The sequence below is a fragment of the Hirundo rustica genome, unplaced genomic scaffold (genome assembly GCF_015227805.2).
Source record: "Hirundo rustica isolate bHirRus1 unplaced genomic scaffold, bHirRus1.pri.v3 scaffold_474_arrow_ctg1, whole genome shotgun sequence".
Lineage (NCBI taxonomy): Eukaryota > Metazoa > Chordata > Aves > Passeriformes > Hirundinidae > Hirundo > Hirundo rustica.
The window spans coordinates 1-20,248 of NW_026690518.1; the positions used below are offsets into that span (position 1 = coordinate 1).

Genomic DNA, 20,248 nt, shown 5'->3' on the forward strand with positions numbered 1-20,248 from the left:
GAAACCATCGAGTGGATCGTGTCCAGAGTGCAGAATGTGGGAAAATTTGGCCGAGATCGCACACAGACTCCAGAACTGGGAAACCATGGACTGAATCACTTGCAGAGTGCAGAATGTGGGAAAATGTGGCCCAGAGTCCAAAATCAGGAAACCATGGACTGAATTGTGTGAAGAGTGCAGTGTGGGAAAACATGGCTCAGCTTGCACACAGAGTCCAGAATCAGGAAACTGGAGACTGAATCATTTGCAGAGTGCAGCACGTGGAAAAACGTGGCCCAGATCGCACACAGAGTCCAGAATCCGGAAACCGTGGACTGAATCATGTGCAGAGTGCTGAATGTGGGAAAAAGAGGCCCAGATTGCACACAGAGTCCAGAATCAAGAAACCGTGGAGTGAATTGAGTGCAGAGTGCAGAATGTGAAAAAACATGGCCCAGCATTGCACATAGACTCCAGAACTGGGAAACCATGTACTGAATCACTTGCAGAGTGCAGAATGTGGGAAAACATGGCCCAGATCGCACACAGAGTCCAGAATCAGGAAACTGTGGACTGCATCATGTGCAGAGTGCGGAACATGGGAAAACGTGGCCGACATCGCAAACAGAGTGTAGAATTGGGAAACCAGGAACTGAATCACTTGCAGAGTGCAGAATGTGGGAAAACATGGCCCAGCATTGCACACATAGTCCAGAATCAGGAAACTGTGGACTGAATAATTTGCAGAGTGCAGAATGTGGGAAAACATGGCCCAGATTGCACACAGCGTCCAGAACTGGGAAACCATAGAGTGAATCACTTGCAGAGTGCAGAATGTGGGAAAATGTGGCCCAGATTGCACACAGAGTCCAGAATCAGGAAACCGTGGACTGAATCGCGTGCAGATTGCCGAATGTGGGAAAACATGGCCCAGCATTGCACACAGACTCCAGAACTGGGAAACCATGAACTGAATCACTTGCAGAGTGCAGAATGTGGGAAAAAGTGGCCCAGATTGCACACAGAGTCCAGAATCAGGAAACCATGGACTGAATTGTGTGAAGAGTGCAGAATGTGGGAAAACATGGCCGAGATCGCAGACAAAGTCCAGAATCGAGAAACTGTGGACTGAATAATTTGCAGAGTGCAGAATGTGGGAAAACATGGCCCAGATTGCACACAGAGTCCAGAACTGGGAAACCATGGAGTGAATCACTTGCAGAGTGCAGAATGTGGGAAAACATGGCCCAGATCGCACACAGACTCCAGAACTAGGAAACCGTGGACTGAATAATTTGCAGAGTGCAGAATGTGGGAAAACATGGCCCAGCATTGCAAACATAGTCCAGAATCAGGAAACCATGGACTGAATTGTGTGCAGACTGCAGAACGTGGGAAAACATGGCCCAGATTGCACACAGAGTGCAGAACTGGGAAACCGTGAACTGAATAACTTGCAGAGTGCAGAATGTGAGAAAACCTGGCCGAGCTTGCACACAGAGTCCAAAATCAGGAAACCGTGGACTGAATCACATGCAGAATGTGGGAAAACATGGCCCAGCTTGCACACAGAGCCCAGAATCAGGAAACTGTGGACTGAATCGCATGCAGAGTGCAGAATGTGGGAAAACATGGCCGAGATCGCACACAGAGTCTAAAATTAGGAAACCATGAACTGGATCACTTGCAGAGTGCAGAATGTGGGAAAACATGGTCCAGATCGCACACACAGTCTAGAATCAGGAAACTGTGGACTGAATCACATGCAGAATGTGGGAAAACATTGCCCAGCTAGCACACAGAGTCCAAAATCAGGAAACTAGGGACTGAATCGCATGCAGAATGTGGGAAAACATGGCCCAGATTGCACACAGAGTCCAGAATCAGGAAACTGTGGACTGCATCGTGTGCAGAGTGCAGAACATGGGAAAATGTGGCCGACATCGCGAACAGATTGTAGAATTGGGAAACCATGAACTGAATCACTTGCAGAGTGCAGAATGTGGGAAAATGTGGCCCAGCTAGCACACAGAGTCCAGAATCAGGAAACTGGGGACTGAATCGCATGCAGAATGTGGGAAAACATGGCCCAGATTGCACACAGAGTCCAGAATCAGGGAAATGGACAGGAGCACTCAGGCAGTCTAGATCGTGGGAAAACACAGACTGGATGATGCATCATACAGAATTAGGAAAATGTGGATGTGATCATGTGGACTCAGGAATTGGGAAAACACAGATGATTGCACACGCAGTCTGGCATGTGGGAAAACGTAGCGTGGAGGGAATGTAGCCTACCATCAGGAAAACATAGACGGGATCACGCAATCTGGTCGACATTGTGGGAAAACCCACTGGTCACAAGAAATCAAAAATCACAGGAGAAGGGCAAGGGGCAGCTCAAGGGACAGGTTTAAAGGCAGGGTGCAGCATGCGTTCAGGGTGTGCTCTCAGCATGTGCAACCTGTCTAAGTGCTTGGCCTACACAGGGCCTGTGGTTCACGCTTGGTGTGTACTCGTGGCAGGTGCGTGGGATTGCCAAGTTCAGGAAATGTGGTTCTGCAGAGTAGAGCTCTGGCCACAAAACTAAGCCCATCTTCGTATTTTTAATTCTCTTTGCATTCCAGTCTCTTTACCACATCCTCCAATCACTCCCCTGTCAGCACAAGAGAAAGATCCTGTTTCTCTACTACACCTAAACACAGAACTGAACTGGCTGCCTGTTACTGCCAATACCAGCTTCGAAAGTCAGTGTTCAGGGTGAGACATTAAGGGCAAAGCAAAAGGTCAGAGAGCAGTAGTCAGGGTGAAAGGCGCGCAGGGCTTTACTGGCTGCCTTGTGTGTGGCAGGGGTGGGAAAAGTGCAGGGCTGTGGCCTGGGTAGGCACGTGGTGGGTTCACAGATCCGATGAGCCCCCACCCAGCCCAGGCTCAGGCCCCCTGGCAGAGCCCTCCCGCGGCAGTACCTGCACGCTCAGGCGGCCACAGCCAGGGTGGGGACACCGTCAGAAGCACCCTGACTTTGTGACAGAGACAGTTCCTCAAGACCACAGCCAGGACCGGGCATGGCCATGACCACACCAAACTCTTTCTGTGCTCTGCACGGCAGCATGGTCTAAAGGCTCCAAGGGGGCAAGAGAAGGACACTGCACAAAGTAGAGGACGTGTTCTTGCACCCACAGAGGGAGACTGCTCCTGTGCCACAGGGCTGAGGCCAGAGGGAGCCAAACAGCCCCCATGTGCTGGGAACTTTGACCTGGGGGAGAGGAGGGGAGCAGATAAAATCCATGCAAAGCAGAGGAGGGAAGCGCCTCCAGCCCCAGTGCAGACTCTGAAAAGCTTGTGAAAGGCTGGGCTGTTTTCCTCCTTCTTCCATACCCGTCCCTCCTCAGCCATAGTGCACATCCCTAGAGGAGCAGCGCTGCTGTGCAACTAAGGCCTCAAGTCAGTCGTACCCCATGCTAAGTGACACTTTTTCTCAGGGACACAGGGCATTTCAGCTCAGCCTGGAAGAGACTCCCACTGGAGTTTCAGTGACAGCTGCTGTTGGGTTTCCCAGAGGTGGCTTGCTTCAGAGTTTGGTTTTGTGAAAAACAAAACAAAACTCACACAAAACCAAAACTAAAACCAACAACAACAACAACAAAAAACCCTAAAAAACACCACCGAACAAAACAAAAGAAAAATAAACCAAACAAAAACCCCAAACACAGGTGGAAATTATTTTCTTGCAGAATTTTCCAAACAAATCCATAACAAAAACATTACCTTGCTTGTCTCACTGGGAATCCTTTTTCTCAAAGTTCCTCTGGACCTGAGGATGTCAGGGGGTTCTGATGTGACAAGAGAGGGGAAAAAACCTAGGATGTGCCAAGCACCCAGGTGGGTTGCACGGCAGCATTCTGGAAGGAAAAAAAAAAGTTCAACTGTTTAGTACGCAACACAAAAATTAACTCAACCGCCTCTGGGAAATCCAACAGTGCCTCTCTTTAAAACTCCTTTGGGCAGAGCCTAAATCACCTACTCCAATTACCCAGCGTGCACGTGGAACTCTTGGTGTGGAAGAGTCAGTGCAGTTCCTGTGTCCTTATGTACAGAGGATGAAACCAAAACCCAATTTTGCCCCACAAAATCAAATAGAAAATAATTAGAAGAAGGATATTGTGCACTAGAAAAGATCTGCTTGCCTTTGAATGCAGTGCCCCAGAACTCAAATATTCATTCAAAAAAGAAAACACACGCAATATGAACAAAACCACCAAGTACTAGACAAACCTTTCCACACAAGTGTCATTCTGCAAAATGCTTTCCCCAGGTCTCTTGGCCTCATCCCAAGGCCTTCTCCATCCTCAGGGTTACTGCACTCACTCCAGGGTACTTAGCAAAAAAAGGAGCAAGTGAAGGCTTTGTGGCTTCCCTGGCATCTTCTCTCTCCACCAATCCAGGGCAAATCAGAGCCTCCAGGGGAGGCACAGATCCACCTGCAAGGGCAAGGACTGTTCCGTGTCCACAGAAGCTCCGTGGCAATAGTCAAATCCCAGCAGCAGCAGCATTGACCAGTCCAGGTAGGCAAGAACACAGCATCAACCAGTGGTGCCCATTACCCATCACATCCCTGACATGCAGCTGTCCTGGCCCCCACAGCAGATATCCACACCTGTCATGAAACCAGGTCCTTTTTTCCCCCCAAAGAAGAATCAAGTGCAAATAGAAACATCAGCTTCAGTGGTTTTTTGTTTGTTTTAATAGGTGGTCATAACTCCCTCATAAAGGACAGAGTTATTCAGTGTCTTGGTTCTGAAAGACACTTGTCTGCTAAGGAGAGCTAGAGCCTCCCTTGGAATGGAAGAGAATGTAAGCCCCCTTCCCTCTAAATCATTATGATTTTGCAATTAGAGGCTTTCAGGCAAAGATTTGGAAATAGGAGTAACAGTTCTTTACTAGGAAAGGGGTTTTTTTTTAAATTTAAAAAAATAAAAATAAAAAAAAGGAGAAATATAGTAGTATTAAAAAGCCAAGCAAGGTAGCAACCAAAAATCCTAGACAACCCTGACAGAGTCAGGGATATGACCTGGCACCCTGATGGTCAGGGTGTTGGAAGCAGTCCAATACTCCTCCCAGAGTAACAGATGTGGTTCTGGGGAGTAGAGACGGTCCTGTAGAAAGTTCAGCGGTGATGAGACGGGTCCGGTCTTCCTCTGGGAATACAGTGGAAAAACTGGATACCTTATGTTCTTCAGTCCCAGTTTTGGTCTAACTAGGAACAGTTGGCTCCTCCCCCACTGGCTGGAGCATCTCACAATGGGATAATGGAATGCGTCATGTCACTGGTGGGCCCCATTGGCCCATAATCAGAAAACGCCCCCCTGGAGGATGGAGGCGTGTGCAGTACACCTAAAACCGATTGCCCCAGAGATGGAAACACAGCCCCACCATCTGCCCTAGACTCATCCAAGCTGCCCTGGGAAAGGGTGAGGCTCCGGAACATCTACAGTACATCAATGACATCATTGTGTCGGGGAACACAGCAACGGAAGGGTTTGAGAACGGAGAGAAGATCATCCACATTCTCCTGGAAGCCGGTTTTGCCATCAAGAAGAGCAAAGTCAAGGGACCTGCCCAAGAGATCCAGTTCCTGAAAGGAAAGTGGCAAGATGGACGGTGTCAGATACCCACCAAGGTCATCAATAAGACCACTGCAACATCTCCACAGACCAGCAAGAAGGAAACACAAGCTTTCCTAGGTGCCACAGGTTTTTGGAGAAGGCACATCCCTGAGTACAGCCAGATTGTGAGCCCTCTCTACCTGGTCACCCGCAAGAAGAACGATTTCCACTGGGGCCCTGAACAGCAACAAGCCTTTGCCCAGATCAAGCAGGAGATCGCTCGTGTGGTAGCCTTTGACCCAGTCAGGATAAGACCAGAGGCAAAGAATGTGCTCTACTCTACAGCTGGGAACAATGGCCTGTCCTAGAGCCTTTGGCAGAAGGTGCCTGGGGATTCTAGAGCCCAAGTTACAGAGGGTCCAAAGCCAACTACACTCCAACAGAGAAGGAAACCTTGGCCGCCTAGGAAAGAGTTCAAGCCGCCTCAGAGGTGATTGGCACACAAGCACAACTCCTCCTGGCACCCTGACTACCAGTGCTGGGGTGGATGTTTAAAGGAAAGGTTCCCTCTACCCATCACGCCACCGACGCCACGTGGAGCATATGGATTGCCTTCACCACTCAGTGCACCTGTATTGGAAACCCGAATCGCCCTGAGATTTTAGAAGTAATTACCAACTGGCCAGAAAGTCAAAACTTTCATCTCACGGATGGAGAGGAGCAGGAACAAGTGACACGTGCTAAAGCAACTCCACCACATAACCAACTGCCAGCCGAAGAAACACGGTATGCTCTTTTCAATAATAGCTCCTGCCGCATCCTAAGGAGAAACCAGAAGTAAAAAGCAGCCATATAAAGCCCCACATTGCAAGTTGCACAAGCCACTGAAAGAGAGGGTGGATCAAGTCAACTAACTGAACCCAAAGCTGTTCAACTAGCCCTGGACACTGCTGAAAGACAGAAGGGACCAAAGCTCTACCTCTACACCGAGTCATGGATACACTGATTGGCATTCGCCAATTCTCTGTGGGCTTTGCTGGAAAGGTGGAAAAAGGCCAACTGGCAGTGTAGGGGGAAACCAATCTGGGCTGCCGATGAATGGTAGAGCACTGCCAGTCGGGTAGAGAAGCTACCTGTGAAAGTCCACCATGTAGATGCCCATGTTCCCAAGAGCTGGGCTAACGAGGAGCACCAGAACAACAAACAGGTAGGTCAGGCTGCAAAGATAGAGGTATCCAAGACAGACTCCGATTGGCAACACAAGGGAGAGCTGTTCCTAGCTCCACGGGCCCATGATGCCTCAGGTTATCAGGGCAGGGATGCCATCTATAAGTGGGCACGAGACCGAGGGCTGGATCTAACCATGGACAGTATTTCTCAGGTTATCCATGACTGTGAGACGTGTGCTGCCATCAAGCAGGCCAAGCGGGCAAAGCCGCTATGGTACAGCGGGCGATGGTCCAAGTATAAGTACGGGGAAGCCTGGCAGATTGACTACATCACCCTTCCCCAAACCCGCCAAGGCCAGCGCTATGTGCTGACCATGGTGGAAGCCACCACTGGGTGGTTAGAGACCTACCCCCTGTGCCTCACGCTACTGCCCAGAACACCATGGTGGGCCTTGAAAAGCAAATCCTGTGGAGACATGGCACCCTGGAGAGAATCGAGTCAGACAATGGGACCCACTTCAAGAACAGTCTTATCAACACCTGGCCTAGAGAACATAGCATTGAATGCACTCCACTCATGCACCTTGAGGCTCATCAAGCCCCTCCCTTTTGTGGTCGCGGCACCTGCCACTAGACCAGGTTGCTCAAAGCCTCATCTAACCTGACATTGAACACTGCCAGGGACAGGGCATCCACAACTTCTCTGGAAAACCCCTCTCACCGCCTTGCCACTCTCACAGTACAGCATTTGTACCTGTTCTGTAATAGAAACCTGCCCTCTTTCCATTTAAGGCCATTCCCTGTGTCCTATCATTCCAAGGTCTTGTATAGATTTTGTATCAGCCTTCTTGTAATCCCCTTTCAGCACAGGAAGGATGCTCTAAGTGTTGCCAAAGCCTTTTTTCCAGACTGAAAAACTCCAGCCCTCCCAGCTTGCCTTCATAGGAGAGGTTTTTTAGCTCTTATTTCTCCTCTGGAATCATTTCAGCAGGTTCATGTCCTTCTCATGTTGGAGGCCCCAGAGCTGGAGACAGCACTCTGCATCCCAGGAAAACTATTCAGTTCCCGGTGGATATTTAAGACGTGTCATTTCCTGGTCTTCCATGTCTCAAGGTAGATGATACTGGAATTTACTTTTTTTAGGAATGTAGGAGCATTTGGGATGCTGGCAAAAGGAACAGCCCTAAGTAAAGGTCTCTAGTTTTTCCAGAGAGGAAATGTTCTCCTAATGCAGCCTCTCTTTTTTTTTCCCTCTTCTTGTGTGTTTTTCTTTGTTTGTTTTTTAATTCTGATTGCTGAACTTAGTTTGAGCACTAAATCACTCATACAAAAAGGCAATCAGGAGTTATAGCTGCAGTCCTATTTTAATGTCAGATAAACAAGATGCAGCATCACATCATTATTTCATTTCAATATTTCATTAGCTTTACACATTTCTTTATGTAACTGGTGCAGAGCAACTAAAATGCTGTTTTAGGACAGGAAAAATAGCAGAATGTGAATTGGGTCTGTTCTTCAGCAATAGCACACCTTTGAAAGTAAACTCACAGCTCAGGAGTGCAAACTTAAGTTCAATAAAGCTTTGTGGATATAAAAACACTTCACACTGTCAGCTGAACTCGATGTTGTGCCACATTTCAGTGTGGTCATAACTTTCTTTTCTAGTTCTATTCACATTTGCAGAAGCGTCAAGACAAATTTCAATTCAAGAGCAACTTACCCATAGACTCCACCACTGATGCCACAATATAAAAATAGGACCCATTTAGTGCTCACAGACTGTCACACCCTAGAGAACTTGCTGCTTTCTTACTGTTAAAACTTATCTCAGCAACTCCATTTTCAATCTGGAAACAAAACAGAAAACATCACTTGAGAATCAATGATTTAGAAATAATACACAGACCACATGCAGATTCAGTATGTTTCTGTTTATGGTCTGTTTTCAGAGGCAATCAAAGGTGGAGATGTGCTTCAGAAGAATTCTTTATTCCCTAAAATTATCTTCAATTAATCCACCCGTGGCACATATTGCAAAGTTGGGGTGCAGGTTCAGCAAGAGGTAGGGATATAACACAGAGATAGCTTCAGTAAATGAGGAAAAGGGATCATTGGTGTAGAACATCCTCCCCAGAAGAAATCAATACCATGTTGATCTGCTTGTCTCCATTTGATTTCAGTTATTCTGTAACAGATAGCACTGAAGTTATTTCATAGAAACTTGAACCCCAGATTGAAAGGCCATTGTCTCAGATGCTGCCTTTGAATTTCATTTCCAAGAGCATTGCTCTACCCCTGATGCCAGCGTTACACAGGAAAAGTCCACACTGGGGAGCTGTGGATGCAAATCACAACTTGAGGCCCAGTCTCACCACATTTCACGGAAAACCTTCAGTAGGATTGGATCAGTCCTGAATTATACACTTGCATTCTACACAGACTTAACTCACTGCCCAGAGTACAGTTCAGATTTGCCCTCCATGCAGGCGACACCTATCCAGACTCCGTGTGCAATCCAGTCTTGGTTTTCTTTTCCCCTTTGCTGACTCCATTCCAATTTCCAGGAGAAAGCCAGACTGGGTATTCCCTCCAACTGGGGGGTCCAGCCCAAGGGACCGTTCTAGGTACTATCTAGAACCGCGGTTCTAGGTACTATCTAGGTAGGTGGACCCTAACCTAACCTCTTGAGCTTCCATTGACCAAATCTCCACCCCACCCCCACCCCCCACTAGTCCTATCGTGCTGACTCCTTCCTCTAATACTCATAGCAAGCCAAAAATCACCTGGAACAAGAACCCCCCATCCACAAACAAATTTTTATCACTACAGTAATCATAGTTTGTTGTAATGCATTCATTGGATTTCTATTGCATCGGATTTATAACATTTTTTTCTACTTGTCCTTGCCCAGCAGTGCCCATCTCCCCCACACTGAAATGGAACCTAACTCTGGTCCCCTGCCGCTTCTCCCTTACTGGGTGGTGCCTCTGGGCCCTGCCCCCTGCGTAAAAAGCCCCGACGGGGGAGGGGCCAGCTCTCTCTGGCATTGGCCAGTCATCAGGAAATGTCTCCAGCAAAGCAGGCAGGACTTGAGAATCAAAGCTGGAAAATCCCACCTGGTGCCAGAAAGCAGACTCTTTCACTTTTGCCATCGGCGGTCGTCTAGTCTCGTGGGGAAATTCTACAACTGGCGCACAACGTGCGGCTCCAAGCCACAAAAGGTTCCCAAAAAGCTGGAAGAACCACTTGGGGAGCACGTGGCCCAGGAATCTCATGCGGCTATGTGTGTCACGAAACATAGCCCACCCATGCAGAGACAGACCCATCAGGCTTGGCATTCGCTGTGGAGCCTCCGAAACACAGGATTCTACAGGCCAGGGCTACAGTTTTCTCCTTTGCACTCAAAAAACCCATCGGAGTGCTGCGAAGAAGCCCCCTGAATGGCAAGCTGCTCCCAGAGAAGGTGACCACATGTTCGCAGAAATATGACCCTGGGAACTGAGACTTGGAAGCTCTTTTTGCACCAAAAAGGGTCAGTCTCAGGCAAAAGGAGTGATTGGGAAAGAAAGGAAAGGAACGCTGGAATTTTGGCGAGTACCACTTTCGGTTTTCTAAGGGAAAACCTTTTTCAGAGGCGGTGTTCCTCAGGAAAAAAGGTTCTTGCTTTCAGAGTGAACCTTCCAAGTGCTTTAAGAGCACGCTTCTTTCGGCAGCCTGGGGGCGTGGAAAAGGAAACTGTTTCCCCTTTTGACTTTTTTTTTCTCTCCAGCAAGCTTTTTTTCCTTTCAGTTTCTCAGTCACAATAAAGAGGCCACAGAAACTCAAAATCTGAGCCAAAAATGGGATGCTAGGCTGTCTGTGTCTCACAAAAGAGTCTATTACCATATTTCATATGCCTTGGATGATGGCGAGACCCATTATTCAAAGAAACAGCTGAAAAAATTAACTCTGTGGTTGTTTTCTCAGTTTCCACATTTATCATTAGAGCAAATAAGCTCCCCAGAATTTTGGGAGGCTATAACAAAAAAAATAGTTGAATCTGGCTCCTCTAATAACAAAGAAGATGCAAATTTTGCTTTTTATAGCTTCAAAATTAGGTTTGCATTGCAAAAGCAAAATAAAAAGGAAAAAAAAGCCACTTCTTTGTGACTTTTCCCCAGCGTATACCTTTGCAGGCAGTCCGAGTGCTCAAACCTTCCATCTGAGTGGTCCCCAGGTGGGGGGGGGGGTCACAAGATGGAGGGGATTCCTTTGCCCAAAATAGCCAAAGCCATGTGCTCCCGAGCCATGAGGAGTCTCTCCCTTTGTCTGTCCCCCCTTCCCGCAGTTCCTTCTTCTCCCCAGACACCTCCTTCCCTTCAGTGCCGACCCTGGCACTGCCCTCTCCTCTGACTCTGCCCCCTACCCTCAAACCTCTGCCCTCCGACTCCGCCGCGTGTGACTCAAGCCTCCAGCCCCTCCCTGCCCCTGCTTCCCACAGGTTCCCTGCCCACAGTCCCAGTTCCCACGCCCCGGAGGGAGCCGGGAACCAGGAAGCAATCCCAGCTTTTCTGCCACCCCTTTCACATATCAACAATCAAAAAGAGGGAGTGCTGTCCACAGTAATTGGGACCCCTTCCCCCAACAAGTGATTCAGGGTTTATGCAAAGCTCAGGCCAAATTTAAATATGAAAGAGAATACTTCTGCAAACGTTCGAAAGCAAATTTAGCAAGAAATACTACAGTTCCCTTGCACCTCCAAAAAGATTTGCTTCCGGAGCTTTGGCAAAATCCTGAAATGGCTGTTGATAAGAAGAATCTGCCAATTCAATTAGCAACCCAGCGCGATGAGTCTTTCCAACCTTACAGTAAAATAAAGCAGATCCCATCAGAACCTTTAGGAACATTTGTGGAGCAGTTAACCCGAGCTATCGAGTTACAGGTGAAGAATGAAGGAGCCCAGAAACAGGTCCTGGAGGAGATGGCTCTGGCCGATGCAGACAAACAGTGCAAGGCAGCTATCCTCAGCCTGTCTATAGAAGCGGCTCCAACTTTACGTGACATGCTCCAGGTGTGTGCCAGGAAGATTCCCTTCATAAAAGCTCATCAAAGCCACAGTTCCAGAGTCAAGCCACCACAAAAATGGCTGCTGCTGCAGACACCGTGCTTCCTCTACCTGTGCCATGGCCACCGCCCAAGAGAGGAACAACATGTCTCCTGTGCGATCAGGCTGGATATTGGCTATCTCAATGCCCTTTAAAGAAGCAATTTCTGGACTTTCGGGACAAAGGGGGCGGGAGGTCTCCAAGGTACAAAGGGAATTGTTCAATAAAACTAGAAAATGTAAATGTTAAACAAAATAATCCCACTTTAACCAGTTCTGCCTTTCAGCAAAAGTCACCAGATATGATAGTCAAGGATCCAGCGACCAGAGAAACAAAACGTCCTCATGATCAGGTCACCTGGGGTCGTGGGTACGCCTATGTGTCCACTCCCCCAGATCTCAAGTGGGTGCCAGCAGAGTGGGTGAAACCTTTCATCCTGAAAACTGCAAAACCACCTGCAGAGCGCCCACAAGTGGCCAGTGCTGCCTGGAGGAGGAGAAAGCGCCCAACCACCTCCTTCTAATTATCATTATTCCTTAACAGCGTTTTTCCAAACAGTTTGCACTAAGAGTCATTTTTCTTTTGCAACTTTAAAGGTAACTCAAGGTCCGAACTCTGAGCAGCTCCCACCAACCGAGCCTTCCTCCTTCTTAATTTAGTAAGAAAAGGGGAAATGTTGTCATGCATTCATTGGGTTTCTGTTGCATCAGATTTGTAATGTTTTTTCTATCTGGCTTTGCCCAGCAGTGCCCATCCCCCCCACTGAAATGTCACCTAACTCTCTTCCCCTGCTGCTTCTCCCTTACTGGGTGGTGCCTCTGGGCCCTACCCCCTGCGTAAAAAGCCCCGACCGGGGAGGGGCCAGCTCTCTCTCTGGCATTGGCCAGTCATTGGGAAAGGGCTCCAGCAAAGCAGGCAGGACTTGAGAATCAAAGCTGTAAAATCTCTCCTGGTGCCAGAGAGCAGACTCACTTTTGCCATCGGCGGCCGTCTAATCTCATGGGGAAATTCTACAATAGTTCAACACTTCATCCTCCTGGCCTTCTCAGCCTCACAACTAATACTCAAATACATCGCATTTGAGGCCACCCACATCCCAACCTTGATCCTCATCACCCAAGGAGGGAACCGGCCGAAACAACTAAATGCCGGCTTTTACCTCCTATTCTACACACTCACCAGCTCACTGCCCCTGCTCATCGCCATCCTCCACCTACATAACCAAACAGGCACCCTACACTTCCCAATCCTCAAACTTTCACACCCAACAATCACCTCCTCCTGAACAGGCATCACATATCAACATATCAAGCCTCGCCCTCCTAATAGCGTTCATAGTTAAAGCTCCCCTAGAGGGACTACATCTAGGACTCCCCAAAGCTCATGTAGAAGCCCCTATCACAGGATCCATGCTCCTCGCCCCCCTGCTACTGAAGCTAGGAGGATACGGCATATTATACGAATAACCATCCTCATAAAACGAGCATCAAACAACCTCCACCACCCCTTCCTTACCCTTGCACTACGAGGGGCACTGATAACCAGCACCATTTGCCGACGCCAAATCGACCTACACTCCCTAATCACCACATAGGCCTAGCTGTCGCCGCAACCATCATTCAAACCCAGTGAGCCTTCTCAGGGGCAACAATCCTAATCATCTCACACAGACTGACCTCCTCAATACTCTTCAGCCTAGCCAACACCAACTACGAATGCACCCACAGCCAAATCCTCCTACTAACATGAGGCATGCAACCACTCCTACCTCTCATGGCCACCTAATGACTACTAGCAAACCTAACAAACATAGCACTACCCCCAACAACTAACCTCAGAGCAGAGCTAACCATCATCATCACCTCATTCAACTGATCTTTGCTCACAAACCTCCTCACAGGGGCCACAATCCTCCTCACCGCCTCATACACTTTAGACATACTAACAATGACACCACAAGGCACTCTTCCATCCCACATCACATCAGTCCAAAACACCTCCACACGAGAACATCTCCTCAGAGCCCTAAACATATTCCCCATGATTCTCCTCATCTTCAAGCCTGAACTCATCTCCGGCGCCCCCAAATGCAAGTATAGTTGAACCAAAACATTAGACGGTGATTCTAAAAAGAGAAGTTAAAACCTTCTTACCTGCCAAGGGGAGGTTTAACCAACAACAACTGCTAATTCTTGCATCTGAGTCTAAAACCTCAGCCCCCTTCCTTTCAAAGGAGAACAGTACTCCAATGGCCTTAGGAGCCACTCATCCCCATGCAAGTCCAGGTGAAAGTAACGGACCTGCCATTAGTCCTAAACACCCTCCTACTACTAACCCTAATAACCCTATCCACCCCCATGATCCTCCCACTCCTATCCCCCAGCCTTAAAAACAGCCCAGCCACCATCACAAATGCAGGAAAAACCTCCTTCCTCATCAGCCTAATCCCGATAGCAATCCACATCTACACAGGGACGGAAAGTCTCATTTTCCTCTGAGAATGAAAATTCATCATCACCTTCAAAAGCCCAATCAGCCTAAAGATAGACTTCTACTCCCTCACAGTCTTCCCCATCGCCCTATTCGTATCCTGGTCTAGCCTACAGTTTGCAACATGATACATAGCCTCAGATCCATACATCACAAAATTCTTCTCCTACCTCCTCCTATTCCTTATTGCTATACTAATCCTAATTGTCACCAACAACCTCTTAGTGCTACTCATCAGCTGAGAAGGAGTGAGCATTATATCCTTCCTTCTGATCAGCTGATGACAAGGCCGAGCAGAAGCTAATACCGCCGCCCTCCAAGCCGTCCTCTACAACCGAGTTGGCGACATTGGACTTATTCTCTGCATAGCATGACTAGCCTACACCTCAAAGCCCTGAGAAATCCAACAACTCTCCTCCCCTTCCCAAACGCCCACGCTCCCCCTCCTGGGACTCATTCTGGCAGCAACAGGCAAATCCGCCCAATTCGGCCTCCACCCGTGACTCCCAGCCACCATAGAAGGCCCAACCCCCGTCTCTGCTCTACTCCACTCCAGCACAATAGTAGTGGCCGGAATCTTCCTCCTTATCCAAACCCACCCTATATTTAACACTAACCAAACCGCCCTCACTCTATGCCTGTGCTTAGCAGCTCTTTCCACACTATTTGCCACTAAATGCGCCCTCACCCAAAACTACATCAACAAAATCATCGCCTTTTCCACCTCAAGCCAACTAGGCCTCATAATAGTCACCATCAGACTCAACCTCCCACAATTAGCCTTCCTCCATATTTCAACTCATGCATTCTTCAAAACCTGTGCTCAGGCTTCATCATCCACAACCTTCATGGAGAACAAGACATGCCAAAAATAGGAGGATTACAAAAAAACCTTACCAACAACTACCTCCTGCCTCACCAATGGCAACCTAGCCTTAATAGGAACTCCATTCCTTGCAGGATCCTAGGTAGGCGGAACCACGTTTCTAGGTAGGTGGAACTGCGGTTCGCGGTTCTAGGTAGGGGCAAGGGTCTAGAGCCCAGCAGAAGCAGAGAGTCCATGCTTGCCTGCTGTCCAGGACAGATCCAACAGCTCCAGGCCATCCTTGAAATGCCCCCCTGGAGGACTGAGGAGTGGTGAAAGAGGTAAGAAACACTGCCTCACCTGGTTTGAATGGCTGGGCCATTATCAGAAGACATCAGTCTCCCTCTCCCCTGGAAGGCTAAGAGAAGGATAAAACATGTCCCAAAAAACTGCTTTCCACAGATGAAATAGAACACACATTTTTAGGTTACATAATCCAATACATTCAGGTTCTTGCTCACAGAATCAGGGTGGGGGGGGGCGTGGCACAGGGAGTGAGTTTCTTGCCATGCTTAAATCACTGACACCAGCTACAGGAATTTTGTCATTTGCTCAGGCTCTGAGCAAGAAGTTACAAAAGGAGAAGCTCATCATTGCACCTCAGCATTCCTACCAAAGACTGCTGTGTTGATTTGGCACCACCTGGTTTTGTGGTAGCAGCAGGGAGCCCAGAGAGGTGGCTTCTGGGAGAAGCTGCTAGAAGCTTCCACCGTGTCCAACAGAGCCAGCTGCTGATAGCTCTGAAGATGGGCGTGCCGCCAGCCCAATTAGAAAGGTGGGTAAGGCCTCATGGTCCCATTGACAAAGAGCATCAAAGCAGCCCACGGGCAGTTTGTTCCAGGGGTTGGGAGGCGCCGTGCCAGGGCCCATCCCGGCACGGCACAGGGCAAGGCGCCGCTGCGGCCACCGCCAGCTCGGTGTGGCCGCGGCAAAGCCGGCCTGCCCGGCCCCGCGGCCAGCCGTGCCCCAGGCAGGAGGGCAGGGCTGGCAGCGGCAGCTTCTCCTCCGGCAACACGCACCAGGAGAGGCCTTAAACAGCACCAGGGCCCCACTGGCCGCCACCGCCCGCCCGATGGCCGCGGCAAAAACACGGCGAGTGACTCCCCGACACGGAGCCTAAACGAGATCAACTTCCTTGCTACTCGGGGAGCCTGCAGGGATCTTTGAACTGCTGAAACCTTCTAGCAGTAGCACCTATGAGCAGCAGCTTTTCTTCTAGTCAGAGGAGAGGAGGAAGTGGGAATGTGCTGGAAAACAACGTGGCGGCACCAAGGTCAATGGAAAAAAGGGGGAAGAAGTGCTCCAAAGTGCTCGTCACAGCTGAGATTCCTCTGCAAGCTGTAGTGAGGACTGTGATGAAACAAGTTGTGGCCCTGGCAGTTTACATCAAGTCCACAGAGGATGCAGAAATCCACTCACAGCCCGTGGGGAAAGCACTCATGCCAGAGGGGGTGGAAGCCAGAGAGCGCTTTGATCCAGTGGGAGACCTGACTAGGAAGAGAGAGAGAGGGCCCCTGCTTCTAGAGATAAAGAGAAGCCTTGCTTCCCAACTAGAGCAACCAAGCCCTAAAAAACCTGCACCCTGGGCATGAGGAACCCATGACACAACAGCTCTGGAAAGGCTCTTGGCCTGCAGGAGGGACCCTAAAGCATACCAAAGAAAAAACTCCTCTCCCTGAGCAAACAGAAAAAAACCTCAGATAATGAACTGACCAAAACCCCCATGCCCTGTCAGTAGGAAAGAGGAAGGGGCTGGGAGGGAAAAAAAATACAAGGTGTTTTAAAGGCTTAATTTACTTCACACTATCATTCTCTGACTCTGTTAATAATAAATTAACTTTACACCTTTAAATTTATACCCGTTTCACCCTTAGAGTGTTTTTCTCCCAGTTCTTAACTTATGAACCCCTCATTAATTTTTTCTTTTTCCCCCCCCTCTCCTTAGCCCAACTAAAGCAGCAGAGAGCAAGCGAACAACTTTCATGGGTGCCTGGCTTTGGCCAATTGCCTACAGTGATTAAGATACAGCACCTGTCACAGCCTAAGGCTGCACCATCCTCCAGAGCCACAGCCTGCGAGCTGGGAACCCCCTGTCCCAGCCAAGCACTGGAGAACCTCTCCCACAACCGGGAATTCCCACGGGTGCGTCCACCCGCAGGCAGAGGCTTCTGACTGTGCTGGGACAGGGCCCAGCTTGGACAATTGGGTGCCAGCAACAGGCTGACACAACGTCCAGTGCAGCAACAGCCGGGCTCGGCTTCCTCGTGGATTGGGCCCAAAGCCTGGCCAGGGCTCAGGGAACAAACCAGGAGCTGCCAGCAAGGCAAGAGGTCTGATTTTGTGGCTTTGTCCAGCTTCTCAGTTACAGAAAGGTCAATCCCTGTTTTGTTAGTGAGCAGATACCTAGGCCCTAACACTAACCATCCTGTGGACTTTGTTCATGAATGCATACAAACACAGCATTAGGCTGGAAGGTTCCATCAAGAGCTCAGCTTTGGCTCAAAGGCCTGTTGTGCAGCCCTCAGCACTTCAACAGCCCTGGGCCATCTCTTAAGCAGAACCAGGACAGAAGAGCACAACCACTCCTGACTTCCAGAGCAGCCCCTGCTGCCTTGGCACGCCCCTTTAGTTCTTGTCTTGAAGGTCAGGACCATCCAAGAAACACAAATCCAGGCTCCTCCTACTCCTTGAAGAAGGTCCAAAAGGGCACTAAGCTGTCTCAACACCAGAGCAAGACCAGGATGCTCTTCCTTGGGCAAAACTCAAGCTACTAAAATGCCAGAAACACCAGACCCTGATGGTCTGCTGATGGATATTGATCCAGCTTGACTGACAAGTGGCGGTTGGAGAGAGAAATCTACAAGGCCTTGAGAAATCCAAACACAGCCCCAGATGTTTTCCTCCTTGTATCATTCAGCTCTGCACTTACCTTGCAGAGTCTTCTGACATGTACTTCCAGATGCTCTGCTGCTATCAAAAATACTCACATCAACTTACTTCTAGGTTCCAAGAAGTCTCATCCCATCCTCTTTGTTCAGATGTTCCACATGAGGGTTTCATGGAAAACAAGCTGTTTTCCCATCCAGATCCTTTCTTAAGCCATAAGAAGCCCATGATCTCACAAGTACTCACAGAAACGCTCCCAACACCGTTTGCTGCTTCTCTCTTTCTCTCTGCCAGGGTCCCAAGAAATTCTGTGTCAGTTCTTGTCCACCATTTGCCAGGGACCTGGAGAGAGAAAGGCACAATCATTACTATTAATTATGGCCATAGGCTTTGGGCTCAGTGCTGGGTTTCAGCCTTCTGCAAGGAGAAGCAGACGCTCCTCACCCCGCTGGAGCCGATTCCTCCAGTCCCTGGTCGGCTCTCGCAAACCCTTCAAGCCACTCTGCAACACTCAGCAGCGCTGCAGAGCTACAACAGAGCAGCAGTTTATCCACAGGCTGACTTATTAAAGAAATATGGGTATTGATCTAGTATCGATACCCAACTGTGACGGACAAACACTCTCTAACAGTTTAAAGTTAGAAAGTGTACATTTATTACGGCCGGGCAGCACGTGGGATAATTCCCTAAATCGCACTGCAAAATTCACAGGTAATTACAAAGTCTTTTCTTTACAAAAGTGTTGACTATCCAAAATACAAATGCATATTCATACCCCTGTCACCTCCTGTTCCTCGCTTCGTATGCTAATTGGTAAAAAAGGCTATTAAGCACGCGTACTTTGTTTCTTAAAATGAGTTGGGGGTCTATTCTGGGGAGGGGTCACCCAAAATGAGGAAGTAAGATGAGTCTTCCTCGTCCTGACCTTTCTACCTTTTCAATGCATTCATGACAAATGATTCCCTGGTAGAACTTAGAGTTTCCTGTGTTCAATGGGTCCTTTAAGCAGGAAATCTGCAGCTATCTTATGTCCTATTTACCACATTTTGTTTTTCACTACAAGGACAACTACATAAACCTGACAAGAAATGAGTTACAAGATCCGGGGTAGCTTATCTAAGATCCGGCTTCTGTTAACTGCGAACAAAGATTACCTATCCACTTCAGCTAGTTCAGCAACTTATTATCTTAACTTTCCTAAAAATCCTTAGTTCCTCAAAATTAACGTCTCAAGGCGATTTCTCCTAGCACACATTTCTGTTGTGTTCCCAAAGCAATCCTAGTGCTTATTTTTACACCTCCAGAAGCGTGTGCCTGCGTGCACAATGATACTGGATTTTCACAGTGTGCCAATAGGAACACAAACAGATTTAATACATTATTCTTCAGACAACAGCTCACCCACTTAAACCACTGTGCACTTGGACTGCCTCTTGTGGGAGGGTCAACAGAGGTGCACCAGCTTTAAACACAGGGCACGAAAACAGAAACCAACTCATCTCCACCAAATGAAATAAAACACGAGCACAAGTCACATGAAATGATACCGTGTCATAGAAAACACTGATTTGCTTAGAACATAGTGCCCGAGAACTCAAGCATCCATTCAAACTAGAAAACACCTTCCAAATGGGCCAAAGTAGCAAACATTAGACCAACCTTTCAACACAAGTGGGAGTCTGGAAAATGGTTTCTCCAAGCATCTCTCCAACTTTAGAGGTCACTGCACTCGCTCCAGGGCACTTGGAGTAAAGACATAAAAGAAACACAGCCTTGTTGTTTTACAGGTGGTACTTCCATCCCTGGCAAGGTCAGAGCTACTTCAGTTCATGTTTACAAATCTCTTTGGGGTGGCTTAGAGTGAAAGACTGCAAGAACCCTGTTTGCAAACACATACACAGATAGACCTACAGGCTTCATTTCAAACCATTTGGCTGCAATGAAAATCAGCAATGCAGCCACTTGGTTCTTACTATCTGCTGTCATACAGCAATATGAAAGGATGAAACTATTCCTTAAGGAAACACTTAAGGGAAAAGAAACTTTTACAGCTGGGCCAGGTGTGTCAGGGAGGGCCGTTAGCAGGAGAAGAGGCTCCAGCTCCTTGCAGGATTTGCCTCTCATCCCCTCAAAGGCCCAGCTGCAGCCTCCAGGCAGTGAGAGTTCACC

The 20,248-nt window shown here is 48.5% G+C and overlaps 1 long non-coding RNA gene across 1 annotated transcript; it reads right to left on the minus strand.

The window, feature by feature from the left end:
• Positions 1–3,637: 3,637 nt before the first annotated feature.
• On the minus strand, positions 3,638–20,240 carry LOC120748057 (uncharacterized). The gene is made up of 4 exons (XR_005699286.2): positions 19,739–20,240; positions 18,326–18,421; positions 8,475–8,601; positions 3,638–3,881 (listed from the first exon to the last, which is right to left on the minus strand). It is a non-coding gene; the product is annotated as an uncharacterized LOC120748057 (long non-coding RNA).
• Between the last annotated feature and the right edge of the window lie 8 nt (positions 20,241–20,248).